Source organism: Vanellus vanellus (assembly GCF_965231255.1).
Source record: "Vanellus vanellus genome assembly, chromosome: 21".
Taxonomy (NCBI): Eukaryota; Metazoa; Chordata; class Aves; order Charadriiformes; family Charadriidae; genus Vanellus; species Vanellus vanellus.
Genome location: NC_138926.1, coordinates 2,717,845 through 2,734,658, shown reverse-complemented (window position 1 = coordinate 2,734,658; position 16,814 = coordinate 2,717,845).

The following is a 16,814-nucleotide window of genomic DNA, read 5'->3' as shown; positions in this document are numbered from 1 at the left end:
TGTCTTATAAACCAGATACTGAAAATTGTAAAGCAGATATTGCAAATTATATGTATCACCTTTAGTAAGTCACTATGTGATAGTTCATGTGTGGAAAAACAATTTGCTTTTCTGCCTTGCCTTTTGAAGATGCGTGCTCTTTTGGTGTCTCACATGACCCCCACAGCATCTACGCAGTGGGATTGCTGTGTCTCTAAACACCACCACAGTGGGAAAATCAATGGCGTGGGCTGAATCCTGGAATGCAAAACTTGGCCCTGACTGTATCATTTCCACTCAGCAGACGGGGAGATTGCTTCTGGCACCTCTAAGAGCAGGAGGCCTGTTTTACTGACTGGCTCAGATTCCAGATCCCCTAGAGCAATAGAAATTGAAACGCACTGTCCAGAAAGATTTAATAAAACAGTCTTTCACCCACAAAGATGGGCATCAAGCCATTCTCGCTTTGCCTCTGCCTAGCAGCATACCTTGGCTGACAGGTGATTGGAGTCCAAGAAAGCCAGAACGCAGAAAGGAGAACGATTCTTCTGAGTCAAAACAACTGCAGCATAAGAAATGTTTGCATTTCTGGGCTGTAGCAGTAACCGAGACAAACGTACTCCTCTCTGACTGCCGTAGCATTTGCAATATTTCATACTACAGGACAGCTCTAGGTATGCAGGCTTTTCAATGGGATTTGCCCTAACTTCCTCCCCAGGCCTGCTTTTGAAGACAGAAATCCCTACCTCCTTGCCAATTATAGATCCAAACTGCATCATCGGAATAGAAAAAGTTTTAACTGCATCCTTGTTGGAGTTTTCTTTGACTTGCTTAATGAGGTGCGGGGTATTTTTATTACCATCATCTGTTTTGCAGAAGCATCTAGGATTCCCAGTCATAGCCCCGCAGTCCCAGCTGCTGTACGCACACAGAAAATGGCAACAGACTTTTCCTGAGGAAGCTTATCTGATCGGACTTGCTGCGTTCTACTCATGACCCATACGTGTCTAGGTCCTACACCTTCAGAAAGTGATTTCTCCTTACAATTATCTTTTTTCTCTGGAAATAAAGCCAGTTCATACCAAATTAAACTGCCTCAAACCATCAAGTTGGAAAACAAACCTCAATCTTTTGTCATTGCAAACAGAAAAAGGTTTAGGTCCGTTACAGCTGGTGAAAACTTCCCAGGGGATAAGGTCAGTTAATTGGGAGGAACCTGTCAGTCACCCTTTCATGCTTATAAAATTGTGTCATTTGAATGTCACACTTCAGTCCTAAACTGGACACTGCACAGCACAGTGGTGCAAAAAAAAACCCCCAAACCGACCAACAAACAACATAACAAAAAGCCCAGAGCAACTTGCTAAAATCCATGCTTTTATCTAGGGCTCTCGGATACATGGGAATCCCTAGCCAGATTGGTGTTTTTTCGCTTGTTTCTTCCAGGATATTTTATCTGAGCAGCACTGAAGAACACATACACTTTCCTGGGTTTCTGGATGTCCAGCAGCAGCTTTGATCAGGTAATTCTGTGTTCAGGACTCCTGAGCATATCCTTTGGGTATGCAAAGCTCATTGCTACAGCACCTGCAGAGCAAGACTAACGCTTCCAGGAAACTCCAGAGCTCTTAAGCATGCAACTCACAGACAATCTGCATATGCAGAGTGAATCCATGGTGTTTAGGATGTACTACAAAGAATGCCTGAACAGAAACATGGCAGTCCTTCACCTCTCTGGCAAGACAAACACCGTCGGTGTGAGAGGGAGTTTGACAAAAGGCTGTATGTGTAGAAAGTGAGCACGTTAGCTGTGCAGCAGCTAGCAGACATGTTATTCAAGGGCTGGGATCCTCCAGCTCTCTCTATAGGGTGGCTTATATTGTTCTATGCTGGGACAAGCCCTGACAATTTAGAAATATGCTGCATGGGTTCCAGTCCACCCATTGGCAGCTGCTTTGGTTCTCTCCTAGATCCAACAGTTCTCAGTTTGAGCAGCCTCTTCAGTGTGAGTCAGCGGGAGCTGTGGGCATTCCCTGCCATGCAGAACGTCCCACACTGCCCTTGCCAGCCCCACTGTCCAGATTCTCCATCTCAGAACTTTTATGGCAGCTGTAGTCGCACCTTGCTTCTGTACGCATGCCTGATCCCCACCTTTGTGATGGGTCAACACCCTGAAGAGTGTTGATAACTGCTGCTGCAGTTATCCATTTCAATAAGCATTTTCTAGAGATAGAAAGGGCCAGTCTTTTCAGCTGATTTTAATGGCATTAGTCATCTTTGGCTTGGCACAGGTTTCAGAGAGCTTTCTTTGTTTCCCTTTTTCCAGTTTCAGGCATTGCAGAACCTTCACACCAACTCTCACAGTAAGCAGGCTCATCTCTGGAATGGAGACAAATATGGAATATCCAGGTATCAAACCAATTTTTATAAGGGACTTTGTGCTTATTCATGGGAATAAGAAATGTTTGCATTTGGGAAGCAGCAAGAGGACAAAAGTCTCTTTCTTCCTCTTTTCGCATCAGTAAATATGTTTATTCCTCAATACCAGAAAGAGTAAGTGTGGCAAGAAGGAGCAAAGGGAACATAGATCTCTCTGAAATAAGTAAAGAAATTCCAGTAATTTAACAGCTCATATTTTGACACACTGAGTTATTAAATTTGGGAAACTAATGAAATATCTCTCTAGACATAACACTGCTTCCTGAGTGCCAGGATAAATACCAGAGCTTAGGCAGCCTGATTTTCAACAGATACATTGTCCATGCCCACAGGCAAGCCTACAGTTGCTGCTGATAGAGAAAATGTTTAGGAAAAAAGCCTAAAGAGGAGAAGGTGTCTCTGAAGGTAATGGAACCACAATTGCTGCACACATGCAGATGGATGCTGTTCAATAACCATGGCTTAAAGATCCTGAAATTAGAGCCTGTACTTCAGTATTCCTGTGAGCTCTTCAATTTCCTACTGATTTTACTGAAAGCTGAGCAACCTCCTCCCACGCAATCCCCTCCTCCAGTATCTATAACCTGCTGCATTTCTGGCTTGTCTCTGTTCCAACGGAAACTGATGGGACCACTCCCACAAGCCAAATTTGGCACCGTGCATCACTACCTAAGTATACACTTGAATTTTGGCTTGCAACCTGAAATATGCCATGGATCCAACCTGACTGCAAATTGAATATTTCACAATGAAACTAAATTGTTTTTACCCTGCAAATAGCTGGGAGCATCGCTGTTAATAACTAATAATCATCCCTTGCACATATGTAGCATCTTTCATTCAAGAGTCTCAAAGCACTTAATAAGCAACAATTAATTAACCCTGTAACATCTCACTGCTGTAATTAAAGTATCTATATAAGGAATAATTGAACCACCAGTGATTCCGGTTCCAGTAATTTCATCAAAATGCAGCAGATATGTCACAGCAGTTTGTAGTGCACTGCAACCAACAGTAGCAGCCTTAGAAAGATCCTAAAAAGTTCTGTATTAGGCTCTGGAGAGGGACTCAGGAAAGCAGAATGGATATAGGTAATTCATCAATGTTACAGGATTTCTGGACAAGGTGCTGGAATACTTATTTATAGATATATTAATCACCAGTATAATTTTGTTCATCACATTCACGTTAGGTTAAAAGAACCCTGTAGAATCCCTATAGAAGCCTTGATCTACAATTCCTGTAGAAATAATCAAGGTTTTCAACTTCCAAGCACAAAGTTTATGGATCTGTTGGGCAAGACTGCCACGAAGATGGCGAATGAGTTTGAGTGTCTAGCTGCACTGCCTTTAAAATACCTTTGAAACTTCCAGGTTAAAAAAGAAATAGCATCAACGAGCCGAGCATGTAAAGTGCAATTGTGTCAGCCTCCTGGGTATTGTATTTGCATTCCAGAGCCCAAGGCATTAAGCAAACAAGAGCCATTGTCTCCCAGCCACAAAGGCCCCTTAATATCAAAGTGTTTATTAGACACTCTCAACAGGCTGATTTGGGGATACTTCATGTTTCATTACCAGTTTGGATGAAGAGCTGTCTCCCATCTCTTCTTTTTCTACTGTACCTTTTTATACTTCCTTTTCAGTAATAGTTGTCCTATCTTCCCATACAATTATGACATTTTATTTCAAGAAGAAGGAAAAGGGAATTTGTTCCTTTAGAGAGCTTTCCCCTGCACACAATGCTTTAAGGCATCTGCCTAGATTTATAAAATCTGACAGCTTAAAGATGGAACAATAAAAATAATAATAATGGCAAGATTTTCCATTTTTTCCAGCAGCTCTCAAAGCAACGCAGTGTTCTTTATCAACATCAATTAAGTTTTAAACCATTGCCAGTGTTTTTGTAAATGGGAACTCTTAAGCACACAGTGGTTAAAAGGACTTGCAGGGCGTCACAGGAACAGAGTCCAAATATGCAGACAATGACGGTAAGGCCTAATTTTTCCTTATTCCTTTACACTATGTAATTAAAGGGCGTTTCTAGTGTGCTGGTTTATAAGAAGTCTCTGTACGCCATGCCTTGCTGCTCTCTCCCTCCAGGCCCACATGTCACCAGACTGGACCGATACCCAACACTGCAAGGATACTCTAAAGCAGTGCTTGACTGGACCACAGCAATAGAAGACTGCTGATACTGAATTACCTTGTATTCTTAGGCAAAAACCCCACGGCAATAAGAGACTGAAACCTTACCAGGTATAATTTGGCATAGTTTTATTGAACCCAGAAACTCCAGACCAACTTAAACCAGTCAAAGCTGTCGTAGCAAGACTCAAAGGAAGTATTTAACATGCATAAACCCATCAAGATCTGGAGTTTCATCAAAATAGAAAGATAAGTATCTTGCTTCAACATTTAAGCCAATCTTTGGAAAGGGTCCAAAACCAGACTGGGGGTGAGATTTTCCCCACATACTCACTCTATTGCCTAAACAAAGGAGAGCCAGGTTATTTCCATCAAAGCTCTGCCTTGTGCTGTACAAAGAGCAGAGTGAGTTCTGGCAATGCTTGGACCTGAAAGGCAACATTGTTAGAGTGACAATGTGACAGCCAGTCAGCAATAAAAGCGTTAACCCAAGTCTGGGTTTGTATTGCCCCCGGATCACTGCAAAGGCAGCAGAAAAGAATTGCAACTTCTCTGCTTGGAAGGCTGAGAACTCACCAGCTGTAACTTCAGCTGTATGGGTAACCACTACTTTAAAGTTTTAGCATGCTTCATACACCAATTGCTCCTGAATAGGAAACTAATGAGTGGCATAAAATGTGCTGTTAATTAAAAGCTTCTAAAACGCCAAACCTTCTACATGCTTCGGCTCAAGTCAGCAGTTCTGCAGGGCTTGGTTTAGGCTGCAAACCAGCCCGCAGCCTCTGGCAGCAGTGTTCAGCTATTTAGAAAGATGTTCAGCCAGTATTTAACCCACTGTTAAGAGACATCCACATCTTGTTTAAATTTATCAGACAGCTTGCTCCTGCTAAGAAACATTTGACATGGCAGAGCTCTGTCAGCTTAGAGGTTGTGGTTTCTGTCTAGGGGACCCAAGCCGATGTTAAAAGCATATAAGGAGCACTCTAACTCGGTGTGAAGTCTAAGAAAATGCAGCTAATCTACCTCAACACAAGATGCCTGCAGTGCTGTGCAGAAACAGGCCCCAGATTCTCAGGTCGTCACAGAATTCCTATAGCGTAGGGTCTGTCTTACAAAAAGATGTGTGCCTCTTGCAAATCAAGAGGCATTGCCTATGTTTACCATTAAGGTCCATTGTTTGGCACATCAAAAAGTCTTGCTGGAGGAGAAGAATGTTGTTCTCTTTTAGAGAGATAAAGCTTTCAGTATTCATTTCTGCCCTGATGCAAAACAAAGCAAACAAACCCCATCCAAATCAAAATCAATTTCCTTGCTTTTATGGCACGTGGGACAAAGCAGCTAGTTGAAACTAGAAAGAAAAAGGGGAGAAAAGGAGACTGGGTAAATCAGCATGCTGGTCAGATCTCCCAGACTTCTAGTAGCTGAAAAGTTAAGAAAAGCAGTAGTATCTACTTGTCATTGCAAAGTTTCTTAATGCCCTCAGATGAAATAACTTCACGTTTATAAATTGCCTTTTATGTGAAATCTTTGAGATGAGAATCTCCTTATTTTATGTAAAGCACCTAATGTGCTGAAGAAGTAATTGATTGACTGCTGTCAGCAAGCACTACTATTACACTGGGTGCATTTTGCACCTGGAGACCTGACTGGATAATTATAGCTTTAAAAATGAAAAGTCTAAGAGAACTCAAGCAAGGAAGGGTGGCTAACAGTTTCTGCGGCACTTGTTCCTCATGACAATTAAAAAAGGTTGCTTCAAGAACTCATGGATTAATATACAGAAGACTAGATATTAAATTAAATACATAGCATGGGATATTCTCCTCTCATTTTGCTCCAAATTGGCATAAGGTATGGAGAACTTGCCTTGCAAGGAATGCTCTTGTTTAAATGGCTTGATAAATTGGATTCCTTTGATGCTGTTTGCTCTTGCCTTCCTTAATCTCTCCTAATCATAATAATGATTTTTTTTTTGTCTGCAATGCATCTGACCTACTTCCACATTCCCCCTATCCTGCTGTTCTTTTCTGTCTATATTCTCTGTGAAGTATCTGTATTTTTCCCCCGCTTTTTCCATTAAAAAATTATCAATGAAAATGTCTTCAAAAAAAATTAAGATCCTCGGGCAAATCAGATGCTGTTTTGCTTCTCGCCACCCACTGAATGCTGGAAACTTCATGTTGGGATTCTTCCCCTTTAACCAGTCCAGGCATCAAGCTTTATCAGTCCCAAGATACTGTTAGTCTACATGGAATTTGTTGAAGTATTTGAACCACAAGGCTCTAAGAGAGACCTACAAAATGCAAGAAATATAATTCAATTTTTAATCACCCTAGCAAAAAAAGAATTTGACAATTAAAAAGGAAAAAAAAAAAGGCAGCTTTGACACAGGGACAGAAGGAAAATAACTAGCTTTAAATAGTAGCAGGTACATCACTTCAGACAAATTATACACCATCCATCCTGAACTCTGTCTGAAGCAGAAGGACAGACCAGGGATTAGGGTTTTAACAGAGAATTTAGAATTAGGGATTACAGTCCCTGCTCCACTACAGCCGCTCTATGAGGCTCTGACCATTTACAAAACAGGTTTAACAATTTTTCTCCTCTCTCAGCAATATTAAGAAACAAGCAATACAGAATATTGTCAAGCTGTTAAGGCTAAATACAATCTAAAATAAATAATTCTTGGATGGGATCTTAAGCACCTCACATGGCAGCTCCATGGGCATTTAAACTGAAAGCCACAACCCCTCTGCCCAGAGCTATTGCTGGAAGCGTGTTAATTCAAGACTCTCATATTAACCTAGAAATATCCTGGGTAGCTGTAGTTTTGCACAGACCTAAACAGGCCCTGATCTGAGCAGGGAAACACTTCAACTCATGTGTAAACTCTGGTATAATCTAGGAGAAAAGAGCAATGCCTTTTTACATTTCAAGCTCAGCAGTCACCCTAGTTTCTACTGTAGCTGTAGCTACCTCTCTTTTTGTTTGTTTGTTTTTATCTGACTCTCAGATACAGGTGCAATAGGTGCCATAATAAGGAAAGTGCAGCTGATTCCCTGCAAATCACTTCCAAACACATGTAGGTGCTGATGGGGACCAGAGTGCCACGGCTCAGAGGAACTGAAAACAGCAGCACAGGGAAGTTTAGACCAGATCTGTTTGTGAGGCTGTAGCTCTTGACACAGCACGTAGCAGCAAGAGAGGAGAGGGACTGAGTCTGAAGAAAGTACTGTGACACAATAACACAGAAGACCTCGGGACAGTTACTATTTCTGCTCAGACCTTAATTATTTTCCATTTTTGACCAACTCAACTCTTCCCTGGAGATCAGGAGAGGTAATAGAAAAGCAGCTTTTGCATCAAGAAAGTAATGTCTTTCCTCGTTTCTGGCATACTCCACTAGGAAACCATTAGCAGAGGTCTTGCCTGCAGATTCTCATTTGAGGGTCAACACTCGTGCAGACTTTGCACCATTCTGTCTCAGTGACCCTCCAGTCTTCACTTGATGTTTTGAGTGTCTTGTGACCAAATATGTGAGTTTGCTATCTGCCTTGAGAGTCTGACTGTCTGGACATGCCTGGCTTCGGAGATATCCATCCGGCTGAGTTAGGCAGGAGTCAGGCAGCTGCACACACAAACTCCCTTGGTGGTGTATCTTGCGCTGTGACTACAAAGCAGTGAAGGAGAATCATGTAGCTGGAAATATGGTGCGGATTACCACCAGGCAGAGTGTAAGTCACTCAGTCATGGAATTGGTCTGCACCTTAGAACTAATACTGGAAGATTTGGGAAGAGCAGTACAGAATCCTTGACAAAACTTGAAAAACAAAAATAACCAACAGTGCTAATTCCCCTCGTGTGTGTCAATGTGTCTTAACTAACTGCTTCAGAAGCAGTATTCCTGCTTTGCTGTAGCATGGGGGAGAGGAGAACCTGGGCCCATGTTCAGGAAACAAAATGTTTAGAGCCAAGCAAGCAAAGACAAAAGGACAATGGGAATCAAAGGCTGCTGTATCTGATCCAAGAACACAAGGCAGTTAGAAGAACAGTCTCAGAAGTAAATGGCAATAAATGGCAGGTACTATAGTAGCTAGAGAGCTAAGAAACAAAGATACTTCCTGTGCAATAAACCAAGTAGCATTGCATAAAAGAAGAACTTAATTTAAAGGGACAACCATCCTCACTCCATGCTTTTCACCGCTTTTAACACTTTTGTGACAAAGCAACAAGACACCAGCATCCAAGGGGGTCTCACTTCACCACAAAATCTCTGAAGTTATTTTTATGGATGCCAAGCCAAAGTACAATGAGGATATGTGACCAAAGTCGCACAGTTTGTCTCTGGCAATGCAAGAGCTGAATCTGGACCTCCCATAGTTCAGGCCAATGCTCTCAATACTGGACTCCCTTTTAACACCACCACCCACCCTCAATACCCCCCCCCCCCCCCCCCCAAGAAGGGGGGGGGGGAAATGGACACAAGCTTACTTTATTTTCTTTACTAGAAACCCAGTGAATCAGCTTTTGATGATAAAATGCAGAATCATGCATATGCATCTGTTCAAAACGCAGAATGCTGAAAGACATTTTCTCCCTCCTGTCCTCTATACCTTACATGAAATGAATTTGCTGGGTGCCCTTCCTAGCACCAACATCACAAACCCCACCATACTAACAGTGTTTGCCATCTTGTCAGATGCCTTACAGAGACTAAAGAGCTGCGTCATCCAAGAGCCAGTCTTCTGCTTGCTCTGTGCATGCGGTGGCTTAATCACAGGTCTCATTCCCACTGGCTATCTTGCGCTTGTCACAAGAACTGTGCAAAACTCCCCTATAAATGAGAAGAGAAAGACTCTTAGAATAAGTAGGCTTAAAAAAAAGTGCAAAGAGCAGCTTTTGACTGGAGTATATATGTCTAATAGCTAATTATGATGCTAAGTCATGGAATCTGATGATAAAAAAAAATCAGCTATCCCCAGAAGACACACAATCTAATAAATGTTCATTGCAAATCTAGCTCCTAAATCTGCTGCCCACTGAGATAATGAAGAATGATTCAGTCAGACCCAGGCATCTTTTTGATTTCAGATGCAAAACTGCTCAGTGTTGTGTGAGGCTGCTACAGAGAGCAGCAAGGTAACTGTCGGGATGGGGGGGGGACGACACATGGGATGGGACAGGACGACGACAATCAGGACAAAACAGGCTGATACAGCCCAGACTGCCCGACAGGAGAAACTCCCTGCCCACTTTCTTGGGGGCTGGAAGATGAGTAAAAATATAGGGCCATAATGAAGGCTTGGGGACAACATTTGCCAGTAGGATTCCTGGCTTAATTTTTGGTTTGACATCCCTGTAGAGGTGCACATGTGTTTACGCCCAGCCCATGTATGGAACAGAGACAGATTCTGCTCTGAAGACTTTGCTCCTTGTTAGCTGTTCTTCCATCACAGCAATCCTCACATGTAACCTGATTCCCCAGCAGGTATTTTTATTTATTAATGCCACTGAAAAACCTGTGTCTGCGCTTTGGGTAGCAATACCTGGTGACCCTCCTTAATCCCTGAGCTGAGAACAAAGCTATTATTATATTACCTTCAAAAAATGATCAGCAGCTTCAGTGATATAACATTAGGCAACGAAACTCTCATCTATTATATAAATTGGGATGTGCTTTCTGTTTTCTGACCTACATATTTAATCAACTTGTATTTTCAAGGGGCTGATAGCACATGGCTCTGCTCCAAGGGCAGCCCGAGAGTTTCCATATCATAAGTGAGCTCCAAAAAAGTGCCACAACTGATGATGCAGCATTTTGCAACAAATTTCCAGATGCAAGGAGGTGCACTTCCTATCCACCTCCCGACAGAGAAGCCCAGCAGGTAAAACAGACCTACAACTTCTGAGTTGGCACGTAAAGCATATATTAGGGAACTGTCCTTGTAAGGGACATTTCTTATGCCTTTCTTGTTTACTTGCCCACAGGCCAAAACGCTTGGCCCAACTGTCATTCTAGGATGCTAAGAGGGAGAGCAATCACATAAAAGCATTGCGACTTGACCTGAGGCCAATTTCTCTCCAATGTAAGTTAAATCAATCAGCAAAGGAACCTTTTAGCTAAATTCCCTGGTTATTTCTCACACTTTCTCTTTCCTACCCATTGCCCAAAGCCACCCTCAACCTTTCCCTTCCTTCCAGTGTTTGTTTTCTCCAGCTTGTCCCCACTCCCACAGCCCCATAAGCTATCTGGCTCTCTCTGTGATGCTGCCTCCCCTTATCTGGGATTCTCCGCGAGTGCCCAAGGGCCAGAGTAGCCTTTGCTGGCTGTGAAACCAGTCTGGAACAATCAAGTTAGTCTGCTGGTTCATGGGGTGAGCCCAGCATCAGCTTGGTTCCTGCAGACATTTTCTACAAGTGAACTTTACGCACCCCTTTATTGCTGTGCCCCATAGGTACAAAAAGCTGGAACAGTATCTCACATCCACTGTTGAACTTGCCACATCTCTTGTGCATAGTTCTTATCACCTTTTCTACTAACTCAAATGAGATTTAATCTGGCTTGGTGCACAGGACTTCTTTCATTGAGGACTTCTCCCTTTCCTATTCCAGACTTTTGGGGTGGCTAATGCCCATAGCCAGAGGTCTGACATGTACCAGCAATAATCACCTCTTACTTCCAGTAAAAAATATTGTAGTCCTGGTATGGTAGTAGTATCGTAGTCCTGGTATCTGCACAGCTCTGCAGCTAGATATCAACCCTGAACTGCACTGCTGTTAGGTTCAGTGTTCATATCGTGAGCTTGCTTTCTATCTGCTGTCTTCTATCCCATTCAAGTTAAACTTTGCAGCTTTAACCTTCTTTTAATCTACAGATTAAGCTTTTTATACAGTACTTTAAGTCAAATAATGTCTGTACAAGCTGAAAAGAATTATGTGGCAATGTCCAGCCTGCCCTTAAAAATTACTGTGATTCCCGGTTTTCACTGCAGCAATATTAGAAATTGACCCTTGGAACAGCAAAAGTCAGGGTGAAGTTTCAGGTGATTACAAAATAGTTTCATAAATTTCTACCGTAAGTTCTGTGAAGGTAAGTACTGAGCTTTGAGCTGTTCTACAGTCTTCAGCTTTATAGTTCTGTAGCCTGCGTTAACCTTTGTGTGGCTCAAAGCTAGCTACAGATAATCTGTGAGGGCTTAGAGTAGCTCATACTCACTTTAAAAGACTCTTAAATTTATTTCTAAGATCATTAAATTCCTACAGAGTCATTTATTTGCTTAAACAAAGCACCATACAGTATCTTGGGTTGACAAAAGAAGTTTTGCTAAAAAATTATGCAAATAACTGTTGGTTGAGTGCTACATTAGTTAATTATTCTTACTAAAGAATGTGCTCTAAAACATAAAAAGCCTTCCAGAGGCTTCGCTTCTGTCACACACAGGCAAGTTGCCACATATATTTACACTTGTGAAACAACTTTTTCAAAACTCATTTGCAAGAGGAGTTTTCCCTTACTTCCATCAGTTTGTATCTGGGACACCCAAGCACTAGAATATTTAAATACCTCTTCTAATAATAACTGAATATATTTATAGATATTTGTAGATATTTTCATCCTCCAAATAAATATGCAACACTAATTCTTGTTTAGCACAGAGCACCAGTATCTTATGGCAGCAACTGCTGCTGATTGTAATTATACAGTTCTCAGTAGTCGGTATCAACTGTGGCTTCCCCAGCTCCGAGATGGGTGTAGGAAAACAAAAATTCTGCTCCTAGGTGTAAGTCTATAAAGAGAGAGGAATTCTCAGCTTGTGTATTTGATGTAAGTAACCACCTTAAGCTTCTGGAGAGTTCACAGCCAAATAAAAGAATTTGGTTCAGTCATGGCTCTTCTTACAGCCAGCTGCTGGAAAGTTTTACCCATCCCTGAATTTCGTGGTATGTTTGTTAACAAGGAAGAAATTTAATTTAACAAAAGCTTGAAAAATAAACTGCCCTCTATCCTTAGATGTGGAAGCAGTTCCCTGGAACAACAACAGAACTTAAAAAAAAAAGCTGCTTCAGCCCTCAAGTTCTAAGGTAGATGAAGATTTCACCAAAAAATTTCACCTATTCTCCCCATGCTGATAAACCCAACCAAAACACAGCACAGTCATCAATGCAGGGGATGAACTCCAGACACATCAGAATTAGACAACGATCAGATGAAGTGCTCAAGTACAAGAAAGGAATAAATGGAAGATTAATATGGGACACAGCAAAGTAATGAGGTCTTGGTCTTGAACCCTCTTGACAGCACAGCCTCTACCTTTGTTATGCATTTTACTAGTACTTCCCCAAAATACAGCTTTCTTGCATTTGCCTATGTTTATAGTGCACGTGACGGTAAAAAATGTCCACAAGTTTCCATAACCCAGAACCTGCCAAGCATCAGCATCGGGTGTGACATGTTCACACTTGACAGCTCTGTCAGGCTCTCCCGGAGGCTCCATGAAATGCCATACGTCCATCCCAGCTCCAGAAAGCAGCTCTGCTTCTGCTAGCAGGTACCAGAAGCCATTTCTGGCATCTGCACTGTACAGCCCCTCACTTTCCCTCCTTTCACTTGCTCTTCTTGCAGGATTGCAATTCAGTGGGTGCGACTGGAAAGGCAGAGTTCATATCTCATCCCGGTTTCCATCCTGACAGCCCGTCACTTTGTTTTAAGCTCTCCCCCTCTCATCAGTCCACCTCCAGATTCCCTCCCTTCGTGGGTGCCCCCATCTAGCAGTCAAACTTAAGAGCTTCTAGACTTCATTCCCCCTGCTCAGGGTTACAGCAGCCAACTCTATGTCAACCCACGTCCAATATTTGGATATTAGGAATTGCCACAGTTGACATCATTACAACAACTGGATGTTATAGCTCCTGTATCAGGGGTTAAGCCACTCTCTATCAGAGATGGAGAAAATCTAAGATTAAAAATGCAAGATACAGTGCACTTCTCACCGGATACTTGTCCAGCTTGTGTAGTTAGACCTCAGGCCTGATCCAATCTGTTATGTTCACTGACTTCAGGCAATGGAGAGACATGAATAGAAACAGGCAGCTCTGGCCACACACAGTCATAAATATACAAATTATTACACAACATAATTTGCATTAAATATGGCAGGGAGCAGCACTAAATCAGGCACTGTGAAAACAAGCAGGGGCTGGTCTGCCCTGCATGTCTGACCTCCATCACACAGTGCCTCAGATACTCTTTCCCAACTAAGGGACAGTGCTGGGAAAGGTATCCCTCAGCCCAGTATCTTTACTCACTCAGTGGTGTGCTATGATGTTTTAAGTTCATATTCTTTCTCAGCTCTTTCCTCACAGAGTGGGTATAATGCTAGCATATTTTCCATGCTACCATGACTTCCCAAACCCAGGGTCATTTCTCCATAGGAAAAAATATCCAAGTGTCAAGTTATTAAACAGGAATCTTGAACACTTACTCAATAAGTCACAGAAGTGCACAGCAAGTGCTAAGTCTATTCAGTCTTGCGGGGCCTCTGCTTACATGTTTATTGGCTCATCTCAATCTCTGGTCTTATTACCAGAGCAAGCTGAGGCGGTTCTCCACCCACACCAGTGCCCATAACTACTTGGAAAACTGATGGTGCAATGCCCGTCTGACAGCTGGGGTATCTGTCTCAGATTATAGCAAAAAATCGCAAGTCAGCAAACTTCAAGAAAATTGGACACAAGCATTTTAAAGAGAGAAATTGTGAGAACAGGCAAGCAGTTCCAATACAGTCCCACTTCCCTTCTCACCAAGGTCACAGCAGCTGGAATGCGCTTGCCTGAAGTTCGCTCGCAGAGAAACAGCCATGTGATTGACCCAACTAGTCACTTGATTTCACAGATGCTTCATGCCAGTATAGCTCCAGGAACATTTATGAGACTATAAAGGGGGGATTAAAGAGCAAGCAGTCAAAAGAGCAATTTTACTCTATCCCAGGCACAGCATCACATTTGCACGCAGGGAGAAATAAGCCCAATAACTGGAAGAATTCCATTCAGCAGCCTCCACACTCATCTGGGTGGATGTGACCATCAAAGAGACAGGCTGGAATAGAAAGTTATATTCTGCTCCGCTTGTATTTATACATGCTTGAACTTTACATATGCATAGTCCCAGAGACTATGTGTGTACACTAAGAATATTTTGTAAACATTAAGAGGTTCAGGGCTTTAAAAATCAATTTATTCAGTTACACTTCTAATCTTCCTCCTTGCCTCGTGTAACCAAACACACTGTTCTCCACAGGGGTGACAGAACAGTAAAGGGGTGGAAAAGTGTCCAATTCTTTCGGTAAAGGCTACAGAATATTGCAAATTTATACTGTTGTTTGCAAGCACTTTGGGTATTCAATGACTATTTCAACCAAATCATTTCAGAGGATGGTAATTTTTTTGCTAAATAGTCTAAATGAACGGTTCATTAAAAATCTGATCTCAGTTATTCTGAATGCATATGTTCGGGAGTCTGGAAATCACGTGGATTTACAGTGCACGTGTACAGAAATGTGACCAACTAAAGGATCCGTATCAACTATGCTTTGGTATTTGGGAGTTGTTTTACCTTGGGGATAGTGGGGTTTATCCCCACCAAAACTTTTTAACCTTCCATAAAATCTTGAGGTATTTACCTCTGATGCTAACCAAGCACAATGCATGTGCCAGCATCACACCTGACATGACCACATTATTTAGTTATCTTCCTGTTTATCACTTCGACTAGAAAACATGCAACAGCAACGAGTTGTGGCATCATCAGTGACAACTGCTCACCAGCTAAGGCTCTGTTCCTGGGTGTATGCAGTACCATACCGTAAGCAGCTATGTAGTCACAGATTGGTATCTCTCTTATTTTGTGTACACCACACCCTTTCCTTTTCCAAGGATGAGCAGCTTAAAAACATTGATCTGTTTTTGGGTTTGTCCTATGTGAGTCAGCAGGATTCCGATATTTAGATACTGAAAAGAAAATAAACCAGCCATAAAATACTGGAGAAAAAAAAATAAATATCTCCTATCTCCGATGAATAAAAGCTGAGATGTCTGAATACAAAACATTCAGGAATGGAGCACAGCATGTCACAGAGTGACCAGCCAACTGATCAGACAGTTAGTTAATATATTCTTTGCCAGGAAAAGATATATTTATTCTCTGAAAACATGAGCAGGAATATTGGTAAAGACAGAGTCTTTGTCTCTCCTCTCACATGTGCCAAATTTGCTACTGAAGTTACTTGGATGAAGTCTCCTGCTCTTATTACTAACATCTAATTTTGGGAAAAAAGCCTGGCTTCAATTGTCAATGGCAATACTGCTATTCAACAGAGGCAAGATTTCACACTTGATATCTCAATCCTAACTGAATTACAAGCTCTACCAACTGAAATGAGGGTTATCTTAAAACTGAAGTTAATGAAACTAGTTGCATTTTTATGCTGATGCTTTTTTTCTTGATGGCAAAACACTTGCTGGTCTAGTTCAGTTAGGATTCTGATAACTTAATTTCTCTCTGTAGTAATTCTCCAGAAGCCCCAGTCCAAATTCAGAACCCCTATATAACAAGCTCTCTAAACATACAATAGTGACCTGTCTGGCTCCCACAAGCCAGAAAGGATTGGCCTTTTTCCCTGGGTTATATATATCCAGGAGACATTCTCTAAATGGTGGCAGGAATTGCCTCCCTCGTCTCCCAAATCTAGCATGAGGCATGACTAATGCTTGTGATGTGCCCTGAAATACTGGGAGGAAAGGTGCTATAGAAATGCAAAGCAGCTTTCAGAAACAGAAATACATTGTCTCTCACTCTTCCTTTCCCCCACCTTTTTTTCTTTCACACTTCTTTGTTGTGGTCCCAGTTTATTTTGTAAACAGAGTCTAGTACTGTTTGGCAATGGCATCAGCATCTTCTTGAAACAAACATGTAAAGCTCAGAAGAAATCTCGAAATGCAACTGATTGTCTTAAATATTTACAATTTCTCTCCAAGAAAAATATTTAGTAAGAGAAGCGGAACATGAAGTAAAGGAAGGAAAGATACAGAAAGATACATATGCATCTTCTCAAAACACAGTCAGGTCAGCTTAGATAAAACAAAACATAACTTTGAACTAGCTATCAACATAGCTGATCTCTACAGCCTCTCTCAGCAGAGGCTGAGGGGTCTTTTCATTGGCATTCCTGGACAAAAAAGCCACCCCAAAAC